The sequence below is a fragment of the Danio rerio genome, chromosome 14, assembly GCF_052040795.2.
Source record: "Danio rerio strain M-AB ecotype USA chromosome 14, GRCz13ab, whole genome shotgun sequence".
Taxonomy (NCBI): Eukaryota; Metazoa; Chordata; class Actinopteri; order Cypriniformes; family Danionidae; genus Danio; species Danio rerio.
Window position 1 is genome coordinate 44,834,252 of NC_141034.1, and position 27,076 is coordinate 44,861,327.

At 33.8% G+C, this 27,076-nt stretch overlaps 1 protein-coding gene across 11 annotated transcripts in view; it reads left to right on the forward strand.

Annotated features, from left to right (window-relative positions):
- Positions 1–27,076, forward strand: part of tnmd (tenomodulin) — a 344,370-nt gene that overhangs the window by 171,892 nt on the left and 145,402 nt on the right. For 10 of the 11 annotated variants that reach the window (XM_087280537.1, XM_087280538.1, XM_087280539.1 and 7 more), the window contains one exon: positions 8,773–8,896. The gene's annotated coding sequence lies outside the window, so the exon portion shown is untranslated. Of the gene's footprint in view, positions 1–7,461; positions 7,520–8,772; positions 8,897–27,076 lie in introns of those variants that run through there. The other variant, XM_087280543.1, reaches the window with a different exon arrangement.

Genomic DNA, 27,076 nt, shown 5'->3' on the forward strand with positions numbered 1-27,076 from the left:
CTCAAACTCATTGAAATTACTTGTCCAATTTCCATTTCTCATGCTCACTTCGTTCAGCCTGAAATTTTTCAAAACGAACACAGAGGATTGGCTTTTGTGTTGGAGAATGGTATCTATGCATGTCACTTTCGACACCTTGCTCGATGTGTTAGCTGTATCTTATATAAGCTACGGCAGCTCCAGAAATCTTCCAGGAAAAGTACACTTGTATTAAGTCTGTCATGACCATATCATGTTTTTCAGCTCTTAAAATATAAAATTTACAGTGCGGCCCAAAATAGTAAGACCACATCTATAAAAATATACAAATAAACAGCAAATAATAACTTGATTTTTTGTTGATCATTTGGTATCAGAAGTGACTTATATGAAAGGCAAATGCCTAAAGATTACGCCTATTTTACCAAAATAAAATATGATCATGCCTTGATTTTTAATTATTTAATTAGGACAGTAAGGTCTGACTTTGCTTAGACAAAAGTCTTGTAACTTAACAGAAATAATGTACAGTATAGAATATAATGTCATGCATGGTGCAGTGGAAAATAATTAATAGTGTGTATGACTCCCATGAGCTCAAATAACCTTTTAATAAAGTCATTTGGAATGGCAAAGAAAGCGTTCTTGCAGGATTCCCAGTGTTTATCAAGATTCTTTGGATTCATCTTCAATGCCTCCTCATTCATCTTACCCCGGACATGCTCAATAATGTTCATATCTGGTGACTGGGCAGGCCAATCCTGGAGCACCATGACCTTCTTTGCTTTCAGGAACTTTGATGTGGATTCAATTCAATTCAATTCAGCTTTATTTGTAAAGCGCTTTTACAATGTAGATTGTGTCAAAGCAGCTTCACATAAATGGTCATAGTAACTGGAACAGTGTAGTTCAGTTTTTAGTGTTTAAGTTCAGTTCAGTTCAGTTTAGCTCAGTTCAGTGTGATTTAATCATTACTGAGAGTTCAAACACTGAAGAGCAAATTCATCGATGCGTAGCTCTACCAATCCTGAACCATGCGAGCCAGTGGCGACAGCGGAGAGGGAAAAAAAACTTCACCTGATGGGAGTGAAGAAAAAAAACCTTGAGAGAACCAGACTCAGTTGGGCACGACCATTTTAATTTCTCCGCTGGCCAAAAGTCTTGTGCAGATGTGGAGGCTGAAGTATGAGAAGGAGCGCTATCCCGCTGAAGAACTTGCCCTCTCCTGTGGTTTGTAATGTAATTAGCAGAACAAATGTCTTGATACCTCAAGCTGTTGATGTTGCTATCCACTCTGCAGATCTCTCGCATCTCCACATGCTGAATGTAACCCCAAACCATGATTGTTCCTTCATCAAACTTGACTGATTTCTGTGAGAATCTTGTGTCCATGTGGGTTCCAATAGGCCTTTTTCAGTATTTGTGATGATTGGGATTCAGTTCAACAGATGATTCATCGGAAAAATCTACATTCTGCCACTTTTCCAAATGATCAGCTAAAAGTCAAGTTATTACTTGTTGCTCTTATAACTGGTATATATATATATATATATATATATATATATATATATATATATATATATATATATATATATATATATATATATATATCCCAATAAGTATATAGGACAAAATGTATCATACAAAACTGACAGCACAATATTCACTTTAAAATGGTTGTAAAGTTACTTTAGGTTTTTCATGATGGCAAGTTGGTGGCTGCATGTTTTAAATCTTAAACCCGTATATTTAAAATTGCTTTAATGCATTCAAAATCAATGATTGGTTTATCAAATCTTTATAAACCAAAAGCTGACTTTTATCAGATCAGTGTCTTCTCATAGATGAATGTGGGTTGATTTTTTTTAATGTTATGCTTTTTTATGCTATTGAACTTACTGTATTTATCTTGATTACTTGATTAATTGATTAATTTAATTTGTTATATAAATATTTTTGATAGTAAAATTACATGTAATGTTATGCTAAACCCTTTACAGAACTGTAACAATTTTAGTCTATAATATAAATGTGTATCTGTTAGTTTAAAACTACTAAATAAAAGCATGTTTACTCGAATTTTTTATTTCTTCCCAATTTAAACTGGTTAAATCAAAAAGACAGAGAAAAGGAAACTGACAGCAGTGTTATGCAGTGTCGTATAAAAACAAGCTTATTATAGCCATGCGCTATCAATGCACAGAGCAACATTAATGTGTTAGTTCTACAGCACTGACGGTTCAGTTCACTGCATACTGTAAAAAGAAAAAGAGCTGTTGTAATACCAGTGCTTTACACTTCTCTTATGACAGCATAGACACAGTTTTATTAAGTATTACATGCTCTATAGCACCAAATGTTTAATCTGGTCTTCTTTTAGAGGTCTCGTTCATGAGGGTTTCACACTGTCTTAAATCCCATTCTCACTCTTAATTGTCATTAGTCACACATAATCTGCAGCGTCTTAAAATAGATGTCTAAATGTCTCTATTGCTATATCTGAGAGCAGTTCAGTCTGTAATTGGTGTGCCATGAACTAAGTCACTGTGTTTTCACATTCATTACTCGCCATCCTTTCATATCATGCATTTTTAGTACATCTATTCCTGTAAAAAAATTTTTTACAGAGCATTAAACATGTTTATACATTATTTTAATGATGCTCTGATCTGGATTTTACATAGCTGTACAAAACAAAAGCAACAAACAGGCTGAATAAACATGCACATTCACTCTCTTACTGTAGGTGCTTATGGATAGCAGGAATTTTCCCGGTTAATCGTGAATGCAAAGCAACCATCTAAACCAGGGGGCCTGCAGATTTCCAGATTAGTTCCAACTCTTATCAAACACACCTGAACGGAATTAAGTTCTTATAGGGGCAAGGCATTTTCCTTTCAGTTATTTTCCAGTGAACTACTTCAATTGTTTTTCAATGTAAACATGTGCTTGATGAATGTGTGTGACCGTCATTTGAAGCTCTTTACACGTGAGTACCGCATTTTTTAGACTGTGTGTGAAGTTAAAAGGTCTTTAACTTTCACACAAAGTGCTGCTCATCACTGTCAGTTCCAAAGCAGTATACCAATCAAAAAAATTTGGGAGCTGGACAACTGTTGCAAGTTTCTGGTTACAGGCGCTTTATGGCTGTGTCTGGATATCCTTGTGCTTTTTTTATTTTCAAACTATACCTGAATACAGAGATTAACAAAATTAAAACAAAAAAAATTGGTTCTAATTTCCAATCATTTACTTGAAGCAAATCTACGTTATATGAATTTACACTCACTGGCCACTTTATTAGGTACACCTGTCCAACTGCTCGTTAGTTCATATTTTGAATAGGCAATCACTTTGCAGATGTGGGGGATATTTTCTTGGCACACTTTGGGTCCATTAGTACTAACTGAGCATTGTATTAACGCCACAGCCTACCTGAGTATTGTTGCTGAACATGTACATCCCTTTTTGAACACAGTCTACCCATCTTCTGATGGCTACTTCCAGCAGGATAACATGCCATGTCATAAAGTGTGAATCATCTCAGACTGGTTTTTTGAACTTACATTGAGTTCACTGTACTCAATCCAATAGAGTACCTTTGGGATGTGATGAAATGGGAGATTTGCATTGTGGATGTGCAGCCAACAAATCTGCAGCAGCTGCACAAAGGATTAAGTCAGTTCTGAAGGCAAAAATGGGGTCCAAACTGGTAGTGGTGCAGTGTACCTAATAAAGTGGCAGATGAGGGTATGTTCAGCCTTGTAAACAATATGCGACTGTCTGGACCACAACACCAGTCATGGGTATATTTTTTGGCAATAAACTAAAATTAATTTTATAAGTCTAAATTCATTGATTTTTTTTGTCAGCTTAGTTCCTTCAATAATCTGGGGTTGCTACAGCAGAATGAGCCAAATGTTTTTATGCAGCGGATCCCCCTCCAGCTGCAATCCATCACCGGGAAACCTCTATACACACTCATTCACACACGCACTCATACACTACAGTCAATTTTAGCATACCTAACTGTACCACGTCTTTGGACTTGTGGGGGAAACCGAAGGAAACCCACGCGAACTTGGGAAGAACATGCAAACTCCTCACAGAAATGCTAACAGACCCAGCCGAGGCTCGAACCAGCAACCTTCTTGCTGTGAGGCAAACGTGCTACCCACTGCATCACCCTTATTAATATTATTTAGTTCCCTTATTAATCTGTAGTCGCCACAACAGAATGAACTGCAAACATCACACGCACAGCATATGTTTTATGCAAACAAACACTGGGAAACAAGCCCATGCGAACACAGGGAGAACTTGCAAACTCCACACAGAAATGCCAACTGACTCAGCTGATGCTAGAACCAGCAACCTTCTTGCTGTGAGGTGATCGTGCTACCCACTGCACCACCGTGACACCTGAGTCTAAATGATAAACTGTTAAAGATCATGTTCCGTGCAGATATTTTATAAATTTCCAACTGTAAATATATCAAAACTAAACTTTTGATTATCTTGAGAGGCTATGTTCTCAGTTTTTAGCTTTAGTTTTTTTTCTGATTCCAAATTTTGGCCAAACTTTGTCCTATTTTAACAAAGTATATATCAATGGGAAATGTATTTAGCTTTCAGATTTTGTATAAATCACCAAACAAAAACTACACTTATGACTAGTTCTGTGGTCCTGGATCACTAGATTTATGTCAGGTGCAGTTTTAACCACTTGAAAAAGAAAAAAAAAAAAAGAAAAAAAACGTTAGTGTTATTTTCTCATCGAGTATTAAATCCAAAGCACGAAATTCACACACTAACGGCTTTCTCAATCCTTTCTCTGCTTGGCTGTTTGCCAGAGGTCTCTTGCTCTAAATCCAACTTCTATGTTCTCGGAACACACAAATCCCATCACTTCATACCAGTGTGTCACAAATGGGAAGTTTTAAACTTAAAAGTGCATGTTTTAGCAGGCTCTTTGATATCGTGTGGCAGAGGTCTTTATGCAGTTGGAGGAAGTGACATTGACTCTCGGAGCTTGTGTGATTTTCCTCTAGACGTGCTGGAAGCGCTCACCAGATCATAGCGCTGTAATATATGCAAAGCTGTGTCCTTATGAAGCGGGAATTAATGGGTGGAGCCAATGTAACTGCCTTAAACAAGGGATTAGACTGCGCTTGATGAGTTTGGGCAGGGTGATGGGATTATTTACATTGCTCCAGTGGCAAGGGCCAGGTGTCATTAAGAATACAAATCCCCTAATAAATTTCAAAAGTGCAAGGATTGAGAAGGGCATTATCAGGAACAATGCCAGAGTTTGGACCCTCTGGATTTGCCACATTAATCTCTCTATACTACCAAGTTTGGAGAGAAAAAAGTTTTACCTCTTTGTCACCCGAATGTGTCTTGATCGTGCAGTTCTCACAGAGAGTCTGGAATTGGAACGATGACTCAATCTAAGGAAATAATAGCTGCTTGATATTAGGGGTGTAAGCCAGACTGAATCTTAGGGATATATCAGAAACATATAAGTAAACAGAATCAGCACCCTGCCACTGTAGCTCTCTATTTAATTAGACAACGTTTCAACATATAAGGTCTTCACTGGGTCAAATTTCTTTCTTTTCATATGTCAGAAACATACCATGAAACCCTTCTGCACTGCACAGTTATCACAATTTTAACAGTTAAAGACTCTAACACTGTAATTTTATTACAAAAAGCTGGCAACAAATAATTTAATTTTACTTCAACTTATTTTACTTAAGTTAATCAGATATTAACTTAATATTTAGTCAATTTGACTGACCTAAATTCCAGTAAATTTCTATATGTCAACACAAAACAGCGATTTTATGTAAATAAATGCCTACAATGCTAACAGATGTCAAAGGTAAAAGTGCATTAAGTGATTTAGTAATTGATGGCAACATTGCCAATAGTTGCCAGGCTACATTGCTCTAAACATTGCCTGTGTATCATTACTTTAAAAGTATAGATAGCCAACCAATTGACTAAAATTTACATTCATGCATTTGGCAGCTGATTTTATTCAAAGCAACTTTGTTTATGGTTATGTTCCAACCCAGGCTTATTGCGGATACATACCACGGTTAACGTTTCTAGGGACAGCATATACGTAACCGGATGTACGTCTGTTCGCAGTTTTTGTTTTTGGAAATCCGCCAGAGGCCACTGTGAACACTTTATGATCATCTCAAATTTCTTGCACATAAATAACCTCTCACAAAAAACACTTCAGCCGGCCAAGGGTGTGTTTCTGAAAACAATTGTTAGCCAAGGTTGCAAGTTGTGTTGTTACAAACATAGATTGTTGATTTGCCGTTTCCCAAATCCATCTTTCTTATAAATATTTGCAAGCTGCTTTGCAAATTGTACGCTTGCAACTACACAGACATTTATACCATCTTGACTAATGACGAAAGCTTTAGGTTATTATTTAAAAGATGAATTTATGTTACATCTTCAAAGCTTGAGAAAACAAAATATATTGCATTTGTTAATGGTTTTAATTTATAATAGGCGATTTATTAGGAAATGTATCTGTACTGTATTTGAAATAGGACTGTTTGTTAGAACATTTCTGCAGTGCTTTGAATGTCAAATTGTAAAAGTAGACTTTACAATAAATAAACAAATAAATAAACAAGATGCTACTTAATAATAATAAAATAACAATAATTAATATTTAGGAGGAATTCTTTTCATTACTTAATAAATAGCCTACTGTAAATTACAATAATGATTTATGAGATAAAATATGTGTTAGCTAAGTGGTTTTATGTTTTAGAATAGGGCATATTCTAAATAATATTTGTAAAAGAAACATAGGCATATAGACAGATATTTCAATAAATTTGGAAAGTGAGTGCATGTTCTTACCAAAACTAATTTTTGAATTTTTTTTTAAAGTGTGTGTGTGTAAAACAAAATAATTTACACAAAAAATTATGGGAATTTTGTTTAAAGAAGTTGTTACTCCACCATAAAGGACCGAGCCAGCACGTAGTAAGGGGCATACAAAAGAAGATTTTCTAAATGATTATTTTTAATAAAGTCAAAAAGGGTTTCTCAGAAGTTCAAAAAATAAATAGATGAAACAATTGAAAACCACAAACTAAACGAAGAAATTAAATGAGTTCAAACCATGTCTAAACCAAAAACAGAACTACTCGAAATTACAAGACAGACTAGATTTATACCAATGGGACTAGTCCACAATAAACAAGAAGGGGGAGACAAAAATATACAATTAACAACAACAATAAACTAAGCAAAATATCTAAATACTTATGTAAATTATAGTTAAATAAATTTAAAATGAAGCAAAACTAAATATAAATCTGAAGAAATAAACACTGCAAATTATTAATGAAGTTAAACTAAACATCAGCTCTCCCTCCAAGCCATTAAGCCAATGGTAACGTCAGGCGGAACTAAAAGACGTCACTTGTCAGCATGTCGGGCGTTTATTGTATCGGACCACGCACCCGGAAACTCCATTTATAATCGGTAGTGCAGCTTGGTAACTTCTACACAAAAGAAAACTAATTTAACGAAACATACCGTACAGATAACTAATTTTGTGTGGACTCAAAATAGTATTGAATGTGCTAAGATTAATACTAAAGTAATGAGAAACAGAAATCATGAATGTCTCTTATTTAAACCAAAAATGAAAGAAGCTAAATGTATAAACACAACTAAATTAAACTTAACCAATAAATAATCTTAAGTGTGTGTGTGCGTGTATGCCTCACTCTCTATGTGTGGCCACCACACTGGCCATTACACCCTCTTTAGTAGAGGTTTGAACCCACACTGGTCTCAAGGTTCGGTTCGTTTATGATTATCAAGCCATCGATTTGGTTTAATTCAATATCTTTGTGTATCACGGTGCAGTGACGATGCTTTTCATACACAATTTTATATTTACAGCACAAAAAATGTATAATTATGTTTATATTTCTATAATATTTGTTACACAATGTTGTCATTTAATACAGTCAGAACTGTACCTTTAAAAACTCAAGTACATGTACAGAACAACATAAGCATTTATAGAAAATAAACAAATGTGAATATCCGGCTCGCTTTATGAGCCTTGTCGAGGGAGTTCACATGCTCAACAGAAAGGGTTTTGTTGGCTCTAACGCTCTGGTGCTGTTCACCGATGAGTGACTCTAAAAAACGAACATGGCGATCACAGCTAATTCATAATAGACGCAGAGGGGAAAACTCGCTCTGCAGACATGCGCTTGTGTCTGGATCCACAAGTATCGCTATAACAGCTGAGAGGAAACATTGAATTGTGCTGAGTTACTGTGTGTTTAAGTAGTCACAGTGTTTTAATTACTCACGCTAGCGCATATGAGATTAATAACGTCAGTACGTAATAACTGATTATGATCTATTACTAAACCGATACCGAATTGTCTGCATCACAGTACATGGAAGAAACAATTAATTTTTACACCCCTACCATTTAGAGCGTCATTATAAACGTTTTACATTTTAACTAATGTGTTTCAAATGATGGATTTGCAACACGCAAATTACGATGCATCGTAATATAATAGTTAAACCACAATTTATGTTGTTGTTTGGGAAACGCGCCCAGGCCAGCTTGCTGTCAACCATCTAACCAGCTTGCTGTCAAACCCAACCGATAGTGTTTTCAAAAGCTAAAATCTGGAAAAAGAAAATTCATTGCGGCTACATATTTTCACCACGTTTTCAGGCTGTTTATTTATTTATTTTGTGCTTTTGTTTTGCCAGGTTTCTGGAACCGTTCTTCAATGGACTCAAACCCCGTCAACTCTGCTCCACGTCTAAAGTCTGCCAACATACATGGCTAGTCACTGAGCAAACTGGTAACACTGGAATAGGCATCTACACAGAGGTAAGCAGTCAGTGGTAGCGCGAAAAGGAACAGAAGCCTGCGGCGGCATCATACCACCCCCTAGCATTCGTTTTAAGCAAAATGCAGCCAGACATACCTCTGGCTATATAATTCCTCGCTCTCCAGAAATGTAGACAGGGATACATGAGCCTGTGTTATGTTCACACTGCAGCAAATGTGGCCCAAATCTGATTTGTACATATATTTTCTGCCAACATGTGGTATTAAATCTGACACAGTACAGATGTTTTGAAATGCGTTTGACAGTTATGTCATATTTCATGCGATTTTCACAATATTTTATTAACATTGATCATGTGATCAGCTGCTAAATTAGAATCTGCTCTCCCACAACACGCGGCACTGAGCCAGAGAAAGACATGCATAGTGCTTATCAAAGAACTTTTCAGTCTTTTCAATCACATAACATCTAGTTTTTAGAAATTTAAATGAACATTAACACTGGTCAAAGTTAATAAATCTAGTCAAACTTTTATTTTGGGTGAACTAATCCTTTAAAAGCACCTTCATGTGCTTCCAGATCTTTATGAGTTTCTTTATTCTGTTGGTATTTGTTGATACACAAAAGATTATATTTTGAAGAAAGCTGGAAACCTGTAATCATTGACTTCAATAAAAAATAGTTTCCTTTTTATTATAGTTATATAGTTACAGTTATAGTTCTAGTTAGTTATAGGGTTACTGTAAAATATTATATTTTGTGTACAACAGAAGAAACAAGTAAATGAAGATTAAATGATGGCAGAATTTTCATTTAAGGGAGAACTGTCCTTTAAGGACCATTTTTACCCTTTTTACCATTAATCATTCAGCCTGATATATAAAAAATCATGACATTCTAAATATCAAATATACCTCCCTAAACAGCAACAACAACAAAATAGTAGCTGTAAGAAACAATTTCAAGGTTTCAGTTATCTTCATTTTAATACAAGGCCTAGTCAAAAGAGTTTAATGTAAAAACTCTCTTATAAACTCTATGCACTAGTTACTTTTCCTGAGAAAGACATTTTCCATTAAGTATTTTTATTTTTGATCTTTTCCTAAAGGCTGCTTATTTCCAAGTAAATGTCGTAGTTCTGTACAAAGGTCTCTTGAAACTTCATAAAATAAAAAGTAAGGAAAATTTAATTACATTTCGCTGTGGAATGAGGGCAACAGGTCGATATTATTTTATAAGATGAAATATCACAAAATGTCTTCACTTCAGAATGTCGAATGTGCAGATTTCTGAAAGCAGTCTGGTCTCGTATCCCCTTATACCTAATTTGGATTTTCTTTGCCAAGGTGTTGTACCGTATTCTTGAGGCATATTCACAATGTTGTGCAGACAGCTGTTGAACTAACATGGTTTTATGCTGACATTAAGTGCTCTCTTTTTTTGCTAAGGGAAAGATTATATCTTATTAAACAGAGGGTGTGTTTTGAGGGCTCACGAGATGTTTGGGGTGGGAAATGAAGGATAATATAAGGAAGGGTACTTGACCAACAAACTCCATTACTGGCCAAATGAAGTGAAAAAAATTCATCAACACATTTTTAAAAATATGTAATATATTTAAATAACACTTCAGATGAAGAGATTTAATGCATGTTTATGACAACAGTCAAGTATCATTTGCTGAGTTATGCCATTTTAAATGCAAAGATGCCATTAGTCGAGATGTCTTTGTTATAACAGTTTGAAATAAACAGATGTTTCACAAACTTTGTCTGAGATGTCTTTGTCATGACAATTAGCAAAACAACATGACTTGTCATAAACATGATTTTCACAATGCTATTATTATTATTATACACACTGTAAAACCAAACAATCATCTTTATCAAATGAAATGAGTTTAGTTCAAACAGTTTGAGTTGCCTTAACTTATTGGGTTTTACAGTATTCAGTTGGTTTATGTTCTCTTCATTTATTAGGTTTTACTGTGCTCAAATTGCTTCTTTTACTCAAATGGATTAAGTTCATAGTACTCATTAGGATTAGTTTTTGAACTTTAGTGGTTTGTTGTTATCGGTTTCCTCAAATGGTTAACTTTTTGGGTTTTACTGAGCAGTAATTGTCTCATGAATCACTTTTACACTGGAACAAACTGAAAATTTCTCAGTACATTTCTTAAATACTTTTGTTGGCTGCATCTGAAATTGCATACTTCCCTATATTTAAAAATGGTGTTTGCTGATTGTTCAAACTACTTAGTTGAAACAACACAATTGATTTCATCGTGTTATGATCAATCCACTCAAATGGCACCCATTTTACCCCTTTTTCAAAATTTCTTTTGTGTCTCCAGAATGTGTCTGTAAAGTTTCATCTCAAAACACCCATCAGATTATTTATTATGCCTTTTAGAATGTTGGGATTTTCTGTTTTAAACACCGTGTAGCTGTTTTTGTTGCCTGTGCCGTTAATGCTTGCCCTTCCTGCCCACCAATCCCCATTGTTTGTCAGAGTGTGCCTCAGTCTCCACCTCTGCTGCATCAGATAAACAGCACAGTGACAGACATGAAGGAAGCAGATCTCATGTAATGTTTGTGAGAAATACTACAGTAAGAACATGATCATTTAATATATTTGTTGTGGAGTTGCAACGATGCGTCAAACAATGTTGTTACAAAATTCAAGCATACACACACATACACAGCGCACACACTGTGTGCGCGTTTAACCTTGAACTGTTTTTGCATGGCAAATGTAACAGGATACATGTTATTATCCACTGTTCTATGGATATCCGTTATGTTAATGTTCAAAATCAACCTGATTTAACGTCCACAAAGCAGGATTGAAGCATCTTTTTTTTTTAATTGTACTGACATGCGGCTGTGATGATGAAGTAAAGATGCTGTAGTTCATTACACACATGCACTTTTTAAAAAACATTTTAAACTTGTTAAACTCATTCTTGATCACATTTGATGATGATTGATGATCACAGAGAGCTGAACAGATCTTTTAATCCTGGTTGTTTTGAGCACGTCCGGTCTTGTTGATATGATTATACGTGTTACTACAAAGACATTAATACGTGGCTGTAAATCGGTCAATTTGGTGGGCGGGGAAACCGCACTCCTACGTCCCGTTGTGGTTGGCCTCAAAATGGGAGGGATTTGGATCCCATTTTAACGTCAGGAAATTTAATAAAATATACTTATTTTATTTATATCACCCCAATATGTTGTAAAACTTTCCATTTATACTATAAAGAAGGTACATTTCTAACGATTTTGTTGTAAATACAGTTTTTCGAAACTTGAGTAGTATGTAATTTCGTATGCAGCCAATGACAAATTTCAAGATGCCATTATAAGACGAAAACAATATGAAATATTAATGTACAAAGACACCTTTGCATTTTAAAAGACATGACTGAGCAAATGAAAATGAATGACAGTTGTCATAAACATGCATTCAATCTCATTCAAATTAATCAAATCTTGTGAATACCCAATTGAAGTGTTACCATTTATTTTAAATAGCCTCATCATGTTTTATTTTATACATGAACTAACAGTAATTTATAAAACCTTATTGTAAAGTGTGAACAACTAATCTGATTGGCCACTGGATTTTGAAGATCAACAAAAAAAGTCTTCGATTTGTTATTATTTTCAAGCTTTGCTTGCAAATGATGTTATATATAGTACAACTAAACATAGGGTTTTCAGCTTATCCATCAAAAGACTGTCCTCCCTTTTATCTTATAGAGAGTATGAAATGTAAAAAGTAAAATCTAGTAACACTTCAGTTTAAGTATCAATTCTCACTATTAACCAGTTGCTTATTACCTGTCTACTAATAAGTTACTGGCTGTTTAATAATACTTATGAAGTACATACTGTGCATGATCTTATTCTACATCCCTAAAACACAGCCACTACCTTACTATTATATTATTTTAATATATTTATTGGGTTTTGTTTAAACAAAATACATTAAACAATAAAATGTAATTACATTCAAATAATTAAATAAAAAATACAAATAAAAAAAAAAAATAATAAAACTTATTATAAAATGGTAAAACATCAGGAATCCAACAAATAGTTAAAAAGGAGAAAATATATATCTAAACAAATCACATAAATTCAAATAATAACAATAAATAATTAAAAATTTACAGGTGTCATGGCGGCACAGTGGGTCGCTCGATCGCTTCACAGCAGGGAGGTCACTGGTTCGAGCCTCGGATGGGTCAGTTGGCATTTCTGTGTGGAGTTTGCATGTTCTTCCCGTGGGGTTTTCTCCACAAGTCCAAAGACATGTGGTATAGGTAAATTAAGTCCAAGTTAAGCTAAATTGTCCACAGTGAATGAGTGTGAATAAGAGTGTATGGGTGTTTCCCAGTGATGGGTTGCAGCTGAAAGGGCATCCGCTGCGTAAAACATGCTGGATAAATTGCAGGTTAATTCCGCTGTGGCGACCCCAGATTAATAAAGGGGCTAAGCCGAAAAGAAAATGAATGAATTAAAAACATAATTAAATAATAACGATGTTCAATACATATTTGTATATCTTGTATTTCACAGCTTTCCAGTGTGTGTTGGTTAAACAAATGTAAAACATCTGAACAATACAATAAGACACCAGCAAGGGTTTAAAAGTTGCTTGGTCCACCTGGTTAAGAAAGTGTTGAAAATGGATTCATATTTTATACATTAATTTTATTCATATTCATACGATTTTTTTTTGTTTTTTTTAATAGTGTACGTCAGCTTACCTTACTAACTAATTAATGATTTGTAACAGTTAACGATTCATAATGTACCATAAATTAAAGTGTGACAAAAAAATCTTATAATTTTGTGCACTTTTGGTTCCCCTTTTTTCACTGAATTTGGATGTTCGCATGTTTTATATCTCTCTATCGTGATTACTCCAGGAATGTAAGCCGTGTAAACATTTTGCAGGAGTCCTCAAAAACCAAATGAGGAACTTTTGAAATGACATACGCACGCTATTAATACAAACAGAGCTATTTAATCTTCTTATTCTGAAACCCTGCTAACGACATTGAAAAACTTGATATATAGGACAGAAATTTGACACATCACAGTAGAAATGTCCTTGTGAAACGTCCCTGAGGGTGATTGGCGCTGGTAAGCACCCACTCAATCGCTCAAATTAAACTCCAAGGATTGTGGCTATCAATCAGAGGGTCTACAAGTGCCTGCAGCTAATTGTTAGTTTGATTAAGCTTGGCTATGTGAAGTGGGACAGACTGTTAATTAATGAAAACAACAGAAGCAGTGAGAGAATGGACAATTGATATAAAGGATATAAGTTTATGCGATGTCTGCTGATTGTCGCATTCATTCTGTTTGGATTAAAGAACAAATTCAAATTCAACGAAGAATTTGCTCTATTGTAACATGAGGCTAAATGAAGCCAGATCTCAGTTTTTATGTCCATTCCCCTTTTATGGTGTCAAAACAGCATGTAGATTTATTGTGTGCCAACTAGCTGGTAGCTTGCACTAGGGTGCTAGTTATGTGTGTCAGGTATATTTAGAATGCACACAGGTGTGCCCCACATTTGGGCTGGGCACTGATTTAGGGTTATTAACCTCTGTGTGTATTATCTAATTCATCAAGCCCACACAAAGCACCCAATTATACAACACTATGCAAAACACCTGGCCGACATTGTTTGCATTTCACCAAGGGGGCTTTTATGAACTGAAACAAATGCCACTTTCCCAGTAGGCACAGTAGCAGCCTACAGCTTATCTACTAAAGATTTGTGTAGCATTATCATGCTATCCACTGCGCCACCGTGATGCCCATTATTATTATTATTATTATTATTATTATTATTATTATTATTATTATTATTATTATTATTATTATTATTGTTGTTGTTGTTGTTGTTGTTAGTAGTAGTAGTTCTATTATTACTAGTAGTAATATTATTAGCATTACTATTAATAATAAAAAAATAATAAAAATAATGATAATAATAATATTTTTTATATTTTATTAATGATAATACTACTACTACTACTAATAATAATAATAATAATAATGATGATAATAATAATAATAATAATAATAATAATAATAATAATAATGTTTTATTATTATTACTTATATTTTTATTGTTATTTTTTTTTATTATCATCGTTATTGTTATTAATATTAATGATAATAATAATAATAATAATAATAATAATAATATTAATAACAGCAACAATAATGTTTTATTATTCATGTTTTATTATTGTTATTATTAATATCATTATTATTATTGTTATCAGCATTATTATTATTAATATTATTTATTTATTGTTGTTTTGTTGTTGCTATTAATTATACTAATACTAATAATACAAATAATACAAATAATAATAATAATATTAATGGGGATATTATTATTAATAATGATAATAATGTTGTTAGTAATGTTGTTGTTATTGTTCATGATAATAATACTTATTATAACAACAAAAACAATAATAATAATAGTAATAATAATAATGATAATAATAATAATAATAATAATAATAATAATAATAATAATAATAATAATAACCTTTTATTATTATTATTGTTATTATTATTAAATAGTCATAATTATTGCAGTCAATGATCAAAGATTACAAAAATAACACATATAATTTAATATATAAAGAATGTTATCACCAGCATTGCAATCTTTTTAACCTTCAGCTTTATTTTTTATTTATTTATATGTTTTTACTTTTACTGTGTTTAATTTACAGCACAATTATGCCTAAAAAAGATGAAACCTGTTTCAGTGAGTCAGTGCTAAATGTAGTAAACATTTCTTTAGATAAAAGTGTCTGCCAAATACATAAACCTGACACTATTTTATTATTGTTATTATTATCATCAGTATTATTATGGGTATTTAGGCTTATTTATGTAAATATTAGCCACATTAGAGAAAATTACAAACAAAACTTGAACTTTTATGTTTATTTTTCACACTGCTGCCGTTGTTTTTTTTTCCATTCATTGCAATACTTCTTTACAGTCTGATTTGAATTGAATAGCAGAGGAAGGAAGGGAGACGCTGCTCTTCCACTCGCCTCCCCCTTCCCTCTTAGACATTTGTTCTGGCGAGGGATGTTGCCATGGAAACATAACTTTATTAGCTTTCTGCCCTTAACTATCTGGTGGTGCTGTAAATACGGGCACACTCCTAATCACCCAATTCCACATTTTAGACTCATTTTTAAAGGCACATCTGCATTAATATTGAAAACATGTCTCACTAGTTCTGTATTCTGAACATAAATGTAATTATTCAGGCATCACAACAATCACTAGCTTCACCAAGAATGACATTCTTTATATACTCTCATAGAAATTTAGGATAAGTAACATACACTATTTATAATGTAAATGTGCCAAAGATGAGACCTTATATTTTGGTGTCTGCATCAAATTAAATGTATAATTTAATTTTATGTCCATAGAAGAATCTTAAATGAAAGAGAATGTTCAGATTTATTGTTTAAAAGGTAAGTACACTCACTGGCCACTTTATTAGGTACACCTGTCCAATTGCTCGGTAATGCAAGGTGAAGAAAGGTGATTTAAATGACTTTGAACATGGTATGGTTGTTGGTGCCAGACGAGCTGGTCTGAGTATTTCAGAAACTGCTGATCTACTGGGATTTTTACCCGCAACCGTCTCTAGGAATTACAGAGAATGATCGTTGCCTGGTCTGATGAGTCTCGATTTCTGCTGCAACATTTGGATGGAAGGGTCAGAATTTGACGTCAACAACATGAAAGCATGGATCCATCCTGCCTTGTATTAATGGTTCAGGCTGGTGATGGTGGTGTAATGATGTGTGGGATATTTTCTTGGCACACTTTGGGCCCATTAGTTCCAATTGAGCATTGAGTCAGCATCACAGCCTACCTGAGTATTGTTGCTAGTCATGTCTATCCCTTTATGACCACAGCGTAACCATCTTCTGATGGCTACTTCCAGTAGGATAACACACCATGTCATAAAGTGCAAATCATCTCAGACTGGTTTCTTGAACATGACAATGAGTTGACTGTACTCAAATGGCCTCCAAAGTCACCAGAACTCAATCCAACAGAGCACCTTTGGGATGTGGTGGAACGGGAGATTCGCATCATGGATGTGCAGCTGACAAATCTGCAGCAGCTGCATAATGCTATCATGTAAATATGAAGCAAAATCTCTGAGGAATATTTCCAGTACCTTGTCGAATCTATGCCACGAAGGATTAAGGCAGTTCTGAAAAAGCTGGTCCAAAAGTGGATCCAACCAGGTGCTAGTAAGGTGTTCCTAATAAAATGGCTGATGGGTGTATATTTAATGTATTAACAATATATAATTAAATATTTATTAAATACAGGTATATTTTTATGTATTTTAAGTGATTCAGTTTTCTTCTGTCTGAAGGATGGCAGGGGAAAACGAAAAAATATAAAGCAATTTGAGGCTAACATTTTAGTGCGTGTCATCCATAAATCATAAATATATATATATATATATATATATATATATATATATATATATATATATATATATATATATATATATATATATATATATATATAATATTATATATATATATATATATATATATATATATATATATATATATATATATATATATATATTTTTTTTTTTTTTTTTTTATAAAGAAATATCTTATATCGGGTATATTACACTTGTTTCTCATGGATGCAGTCTTCTTTGACCCAGATGCAATAGTGTATAATATAAAAATGAAATAAACATGAAATGTATTGAGTTATATAAACATATGCTTGTCTTATTATGGCTGCTTTATGAGAGACTTTGAATTTGTCTTAATTTTATGTTCTTTAAACAATTATTTATTTATTTTTTGTCAGAAATGAAATACAGTACATTGTGTACTGAAGGAGGTTGTAATTACGTAAACCACCAGCAGGGGCTTACTGGACCATTTTAACCATAAACACTGACCCACTGAAACAAATTAATATTAGATCCAAAAAACATACAAAGACACATACAAAGAAGGATTTTAAGATAACTTTGCTTCATACACTGCAAAAAAAAAAAAATACTTAAATAAAATATAAATATCCCTTCTTATGCCTTTCTCATAGTTATTGTTTTGTTTCTAGTCCAAATATCTAAAAAATTCTTAAATCAAGAATCATTTTCAAGACAAGCAATAATAATATTGTTTTCTTTTCAGAAATAACAATTTAAAATTAAATGAGTTTTCCATAAAACAAGCAAAGTATTCTGCCGCTGGGGTAAGCAAAATAATATTATTTCAAAGTGAAAACAACCTTAATTTACTCACCCCATTGGCAGATTATTTTGCTTGTTTTATGAAAAATCTCATTTAATTTTGACTTATTATTTGCTTTTTTTGCTTGTCTAAAAAAATAGTCCTTGATTTAATAATTTTAGGATATTCAGACAATAGAAACAAGATAAAACCTCACTTTTTGCAGCGTATAAAGCACATTTTATAGGGCAAAATCCCCAATACTTTTTTTATCAGTTATAAAAGAAGCTTTTTTACTTTTCACTTTCTCTGCTGGTATTTTTAGACATTTTAATTCAACGCCTGTGCTCCACCTCGCTCCTGTACTTCAGATGTGCTCCTGTATGCCTGATTTCCCTGCACTGATTCTGCTACACTGACAGATTGACGCTCCTACTACTTCTTTATGAGGATTCCTCCCTCTTCTACATGCAGGGTTCTGTCAGTCAGAATATATTGCTGTCATCAGGGCGTCTCTACTATTCCAGCATGTGTTTGTTTTCATTTTTCATATGGTGCTCGGGAAAAAAAAAAATCACTCTCAGGCTGTTTATGAAAACACTGTGCATCTCATCAAACCACTGCCTTTTTAAAGGTGTCGTGATTGCACGAATAACACCTGATCAATGCAGTGACGCATGTCATATTTAACCAAATTACACACAGATGATGCAACCCGAATGTATTTGACTATGATTGCACAGGCAATGATGGCAGTGTTGGAGACAGACCGCTCCAGATCAAAGCACTCACACTGACAGCTCAACATATGCTGGATGAATTATTAAGCATACAAGTGACCCCTTGCGATGGAATAAATGGCAGATCCTCCTGGCAGCGCGTTCGAATAGGAGTCAGCTAAGGTTTATTTTTTAGTACCCTAAATCATGGCTTTATTCAATAAGTCATACAGTATGCGATGTGGAGTTTAGTCTATTTACATCTGAAGCAGAAGCTATTCGAGGGCTTCCATTAAAAAGAGCAGCTCTGCTACTTAATAATAGTAACCCTTGGGAACTGCAGGCCAAAGCACAGTGCTTTTTCATTTTCAGGTCACAATGGATACTGTACTAAAACATGCTGTTTCCAGTCTGGCACTGTTCGCTGATCTTCAGAGAAAGAGCTATTAGAGAATAATAAGTCTCCATTTGTTAAATTAGCTAGCATAATATGAATGAAAAATACTTCTAAAGCAAAGTATTGTTCACAGCTGATGATCATTTCAACTTTTGCCATAGAAATACATCATTAAAGTCAAAATGTGTTAATACTTTTTTTAAGAATCTGATCAGTTGAATGGTGGTATTAAAAATCTGTTTTCAAGCTATTTCATTCCTATATTATGATTTGCAAGAGTAAGTTTATAAAACATTATATAGCTTTTATTTATTTATTATAATTTTTTGAGGTTGTTCATTTTAATTTAATATTCACTAAATGAATATTTCACTCAAAAATTTTTACTTTTTCTAAAATATTTTGTTGAACATAAAAGAAGATATTTTGAAAAACGCTGGATACCTGTAACTATTGACTTTCAAGGCAAAGCAAGGCAAGTTTATTTATATAGCACATTTCATACACAATGGTAATTTAAAAGTGCTTTAAGAATAAAAGCAACTATAAAAAAGTAAAAAAAAAACTATTAAAAAATAATAAAAAAATAAAATAGTTACATTATTAAAAACAGATTAAAATTTGTTAAAACAGGAATGAAAAAGAAAAGAACGATGTAATAGTTCAATCTGTTGGACGTAGCAGTGCTCATTCAGTGTAGGCACAGCTAAAGAGATGTGTTTTCAGTCTTGATTTGAATGTGCCTAATGTTGGAGCACATCTGATTTCAGCAGCGGGGGATGCAGTAGCTGAAGGAGGATTCACCCTGCTTTGACTGAACTCTTGAAATTTCTATTATTCTTGATCTTAATGATCTGAGTGATCTGTTCAAAACTGTTCGGTTTGTATTCAGTGAACAAATCTGTAATGTATTGAGGTCCTAGGCCATGTAGCGTTTTATAGACGGGTAATAATACTTTAAAATCTATACTGAATGTAACAGGGAGCCAGTGAAAAGACCTGAGGACAGGCGTGATGTGCTCTGATTTTCTGGTTCTAGTCAGAATGGCAGCAGCGTTCTGGATGAGCTGCAACTGTCTGACTGTCTTTTTGGGAAGGCCAGTGAGGATTCCATTACAATAATCTACTCTGGTGGTGATAAAAGCATGAACAAGTTTCTCAAAGTTCTCACTGAAAACAAAGCATCTAATCCTTGCAATGTTTTTGAGATGATTTAGCTTTTACATGACTGCTGAAACTCAGATCTGACCACAGAATAACATCAAGATCTTGACCCTAATTTTTTGTTGTTTTTGACCCCTATAGCCAAGGTATGCATCCACCTTGAGAACCTCATCTTTGTTCCCAAATGCAATAACTTTCATATTATTTGTTTTCTTTTTTACTATAGAAGTCAGTAGTCAGCATTTTAGCTTTCTTTAAAATATCATCTTTTGTGTTTAACGGAAGAGAGAAACTCAAAAAGTTTGCAACCACTTGTGTGTGCGTAAATTTTGGGTGAATCTCAGATGTACAGTGTGTTTAGACAAGCTGACTACTACAGTAGAGATTATATTAGATTTTAACACCCTACAATTTCCAAAATATAAAAGTCACTGTTTAGTTCTATTTTCAGTGATCCTAGAAGGAGTAAAAGAGCAGTTTTAAAGATATTTCATTGGTCATGGGTATTCTGAAGCACACTATAAAAAAAAAGAATATTATATTTGAAAAAGTAAATGGGCAGCACGGTGGCTCAGTGGTTTGCACTGTTGCCTCACAGCAAGAAGGTCGCTGGTTTGAGCCCTGGCAGGGTCAGTTGGCGTTTCAGTGTGGATGTTTGCATGTTCTCCCTGTGTTGGTGATGTGTGTTGCCAAAGACATCCGATAGGGGTGAATTGAATAAACTAAATTGACAATTGTGTGTGTGTGTGTGTGTGTGTGTATGTGTATGTGTATGTGTGTGCGCGCGCAAATGTGAGAGTGTATGGGTGTTTCCAAGTACTGGGTTGCGAATGGAAGGGCATCTGCTGTGTTAAAACATATACTGGATAAGTTGGCGGTTCATTCCAGTGTGGTGACCCCTGATAAATAAAGGGACTATGCCTTAAAGAGAATGAATGAATGAAATACACAACTGAACACTTTCAGATTCCTTTCTGGAATTAATGATTTTCTGGCAATTTGTGGTAATCGTCTCAATTGTCTAACCCTGAGTTTCCAGCTTTCATTGACTTTGTAAGATGGTAATACATCTTACGTTGACTAACACTCAGAGATGGCAAAAGTACACACATCTTTTACTTAAGTTGAAGTACAGATACTCATGTTTACAACGACTCTGGTAAAAATAGGAGTATAGACTACACTTTTTTACTCAAGTAAAAGTAAATAACTACAGCCTCAAATGTGCACTAAAGTAAAAGGTATCCATTAGTATTTCCTGTTTTAGTGTCGCGCTGGTAACTAGACCTCACTTTATATTGATGCATTTATACAAAACTTTCATTCATTTTTCTTCAGCTTTGTCCCTTATCAGGGGTCACCACAGCGGAATGAACTGACAAATATTCCAGCATATGTATTTACGCAACGGATGTCCTTCCGACCACAACCCATTACTGGGACTATGCTAAACTTACATTTATAATTGTTATGTATATTTTTATGGACATTTTGTTGCTTAATTTCAGCAGGAAGTAGTTAAGCAATATTGACCAACAACATTTTCTGTTTCCTGGTATCTTGTAGTATTTTGTAAAAATATCTTGTTTATTTTGTACAATTCTGCTAAAATGGCATAGCCGCCAAGTAAAACTGAGAAAAAAAAATCCATTATTGTTATTTTTTAAAATGAAGCTTTTATCTATCAGTCTCTAAATTTGATATTCACTGTTGATGGCATGTGCTGAGGATGAAGTTGCCAAAAGGTTGTTGACAGAGACTACACTGATACGGCAGTTTTAACATGGTGAAATGATTATTTGAAGTTGCTGTTCATATGGAAATAATCCAAGTGAGTGCACCAGCATGTTCATCAGCCACACTCAAGTATGCTATGTAGAATCTGGCTGCTTCTACGAAAGTCTAAATGGCAATCATTCTTGACATATGGAGACTCACCTGTTGTCAAAATCTAAAAACCTCCCACTGTGAAGTCTGAGGTCAAAAAGGGAACCCGTCAGATCCGTTGCTAAAACAAGCATAAACAGCATGGCTTTTGAAAGGTGGCAACAGTGCAGAGAGCTGAAGGGACTGACTCACAGGTGTTTCATACGCTCCACCTTTCAGTGTTTCTGTACCTAGCTAGCATTAGCATACTTGTTTGCTTGATTTAAACATGTATGCGGTTTTCTTTGTTGTTTTTCTTGTTTTGTAATGGTCAGTAAAGTAATTTTTCTTAGCTCTGAGCACAACAGTTCTGCTCCATGATCTGACCTGACAACAATCATACGATTTAAATGGTAATGTGATTTAAAAGAAAAAAAAAGAAAAGGGTATTTTTTTCATTTGTTGAGAACAAAGGGTAGGTTGGTTACTTGAGCTGAAAGATGTCTTTTTTCCAGACATATAACAGGTTCAGGTTGCACTTTTTTTCTTTTCTTTTTTTTTAACAGTACATGTTACATAAGATGTACTTGCAATTGTACTTACCCAGTGCTTCCCAGAGGTTTGAAATATACTTGCGGTGGTAGACAGATTGAAACACCCACATCACATAAATATTTAACTATGCAACAAACAAAACATAATTAGATTTTAACAATAATTTTATTTATTAAACACTGCTTTACACTGTTTCTTCTCAATTGGTTAAAGTTAAAAAAAGAAATCCACTATTTCTGTTACTTTTATGCTATTTAGGAGCCATGCACATCCCCTGATATTTTCTTCTCATTTTAAGTTCAAAGAAAACGAGCATGCCAAAGCATATTTTAGATATGTATACTGTACAAGGGCTGGGCGATAAAATATATTGATATTTATTGACCAAACACCATTGTCAATATCGATTAAAATAAAATTTGATTTGAAGTTTCGATATGAAGCACTATAGTTTTATTCAAATCTGTCTGCCTAGCATGTGCCATGGAAGCAATGCCAAAAAGCTTAGGGTGTGAGTTCAATCATGAGTGTCATTTCAATGTAGGCGCGCGACTTGCATGACGCGCATATGGGAGCACATGTTGTGCAAGAGGCGTTCACGTGACACGGGTGCACTTTCTAGGTATACCTAGTTGTAGAACATCTAAACTTTTCTAAATGCAGAGAGCTCACCATGATTCATGTAGACTTTGTGTGGAATATACACATTTTGGTAATAACAGACTAATTACCTCAGACACATTCAAACCCTGCAGTTTTTTTTTTAGCATTTTCTCCATAAACTTGAATCAGAGCAGCAGCAATTGTTTGTTCATTTGTCATCCTCTGACAAATTGGTTGATGGCTGCCTAATTGCAGAAACTTCTGATCAGAAGAACAATGCAAGTGAAAATGAGTGCCGTATAGCCGCAGTGAGGAGATTGTAAAAAAAAAAAGGGTTTCGCTAGAGTGGCTTTTTGGTTTCTTTTCTTGTGCATCCCAGCCCCTAGCTCCCATCTGAAAGATTTTTTTTTAGCATAGGGGGTAATAGTCATTTAACCTCAAAGTTAGCAATTTCGCCATATGTATTTAAATAATGGTGGCTGGTTCCTTTAATTGAAAGCTCAGATTTGATTATCATAATTTGTGTTGTTGACAGAGTTTGAAGTTTATTGTATCATTATTGTTCACATCTTTAAGTTTGCTTTGATTGTTCAGCACTCACACTTTACCATTGAACACACTTTTAACATTTTATTTATCAAGTTTAAGAGTTTCTTTAAAACGTATGTTTATTTCATTATGAAGAGATGAAATATTTTGTTTAAATATTTTGGTTTTTGAACTATTTGTATTAGTAATATTGGTTAGTTAAAATAGAGTAATTAAATTTTAAAAACTGTATTATTCCTAAATGTACTGTTAAAAAATATTTAATAATGATTGATATCAAATATGAAATATGATATTGTGATATATTTTTTGTAACATCGCCCAGCCCTAGTATATACAATAGCCTATGTAATTTATTGACATCAAATGAATAAAATAATCAGCAAATGAGAAATATATGAAAGAAAAAGGAATAAAAACAGACAATATCTCTAAAAAATTATAATAATTACACAATTAAAACGTAGATTATTTAAATAAAATTTTTTGAAAAAAATACTAAAAATACATTGATTACTAATGGTATACATATATTTTGCAGCCAGTTTAGACTAGTCATTTTGTCCTCTGATTATATAGTAGCTTATATAGTTGTACAGACATTTTAGGAGATTTAAAAACCTTGGCTAGGCGAATTTTTATATCACAAAAAGGAGCGTCACTATGGCTTTTCGAAGCATGTGAGACTGTCTGTGGGAGTGTTGACAAGTCTCATGCACACAAAATGAAATAAGTAAACAAGAGATTTTCCACTACTCAATCAATCGCAGCTGTTTGGTTATATATGGGCGGATACAAAAAAGTGTAAAAAGATGATAATTTTAGTAAAATTTAAGAAAAAGTGTCACTAAATATACTTGGCGGCTGTTAATATACAGTTGAAGTCAGAATTATTAGCCCGCAGAACTAAAAGCCCCCGTTTTTTTTTTTTTTTTTAATTTATGTTTAACGAAGAGAGGATTTTTTTCAACACGTTTCTAAACATAATAGTTTTAATAACTCATTTCTAATAATTTATTTATTTTATTTTATCTTTGCCTTGATGACAGTAAATAATATTTTCCTAGATATTTTTCAAGACACTTCTATACAGCTTAAAGTGACTTTTAAAGACTTAACTAGGTTAATTAGGTTAGCTAGGCAGGTTTTTAATTAGGCAAGGTATTAGGTACCTTTAATTAGGTAATTAGGCAAATTACTGTATAATGATGGTTTGCTCTGTAGACTATCGAGAAAAAAAAAATATAGCTCAAAGGGGCTAATAATTTTGACCTTAAAATGGCTTTTAAAAAATTGATAACTGATTTTATTCTAGCAGAAATAAAACAAATAAGACTTTCTCCAGAAGAAAAAATATTATCAGACAAACTGTGAAAATGTTCTTGCTCTGTTAAACATAATTTGGGAAATATTTAAAAACTAAAAAAGAAACAAAGGGGGGCTAATAATTCTGACTTTAACTGTAAGTGGGCAGCCTGCAAAAGTAAAGTGTGTGGGAAGCACTGACTTACCTCTGAAATAGAACTAAAAATGCTAACCATATTCATCAGTGCCAAAGCTCAAGATAAAACAAAATAGGTAAACAAAAATACGTAATAATGTTAATAAAACAGTGGTGGCAGAGAGTCAAAAGTCCTCTACCACCGCTATAAATAACAATTATTAATACTAGGTATTTGGTAATAATAATAGATATTTGATGATTTAACTAAGGGTAACTCCCTAAGTGGGCTCCCTAAAATAAAGATTATGTTTTTTATTTCTAAAACAAAATACATTTTGTAATTTGTTACAGTTTTCATTAATCGTTGATGATGTTGTTAGCCCAGGTCCATAACTTTAATTTTAACACACATATAAAAACACACATTTAATAAAATATTATTAAATGTCGATATTAATATGACATAAGATTAATAAATGCTTTACAGAAATAATTATTGTTGCATTGCAATAAAATTGTACTATATGATCTCAAAATATTCCAACAGAAATCTCTTTTATTTCATGTCCTTCATAATAAACAGAAATCACAAACTGCAATAGCTTTGAAATAAATGCTACCATTTATTTTTTATTCATCTGTGCTACAAACAAGATGGTAACCTAATTAAAGATTTACAGTTAACTGTGTAATTACATGCACCCAGGTTCATACTTTAAATCCAGTTTCTGCTTCTTCTAATGTTGCAAACTCGAGCTTCTCACATATGCGTCTCTAAATATTCAAGCAAAAACCAAAACTAATAGTCTCTGTTAAACCTCGTGGGGTTTCATTTGAATCTTTTGCTACATTTGTGTACGATTTGACTTCATTTTAGGCATCAGAGTTTGGAAAGCAGCTCAAATTGTTTATATTAAGTTTTTGGTATCTGTACGAAACCCCATCTGAGCTCTGTTATTGCACTGTTGCCTCCGACTTCTGTCTATTTCTACCTGTATACGCGCAAACACCTCAGACGCTTCATGCTCAATAAACCAAGAGGATGAAATTTGGTCTGACAAGGTGAGGCTTTGAGCTCAGCGAATAACTTTCTTCAGTCCGTCCTCTCTCTTTCCCATCAGTGATAAAGGAGAGCGGAGAAAAGGTGCATTAGAGATGAAGTGCGCAAATGAATTGGTCTAATTACTCCTTCACTCAAACATTCAAATGAGCCCCAGCAGTGTTAGCAATGTCAGGGCAATTAGATATCCTGCGCTTAGAGGTTACGCCTCTTCTCTGTCTGCCTCAGTCTTATGCCCGCACATAAAGGCAAGCAGATGCTCGGCAATCTCCAGTGTAATTGATATTAGTGGCATTTGAACAAAAATGGAATGGAAACAAACAAATTGCGTTTGTGGCGAAGAATACAGATCAGGGAGAAGGTGAGCTGTTCAAAGCCGCAATATAAACACAGCTCCCTGTCCTCCATGAATTATGGATATGAGCACAACAACAAATATAATCGACCTTCTGGAGTGATTTTAAATGGCCATGAAATAGCCTCACACATGGCCCTAAGATGGCATTAATATGGAATGGCTCTCCACCTTGTGTTGCGACCCAAGGGAGGTATTAATCTTCGGA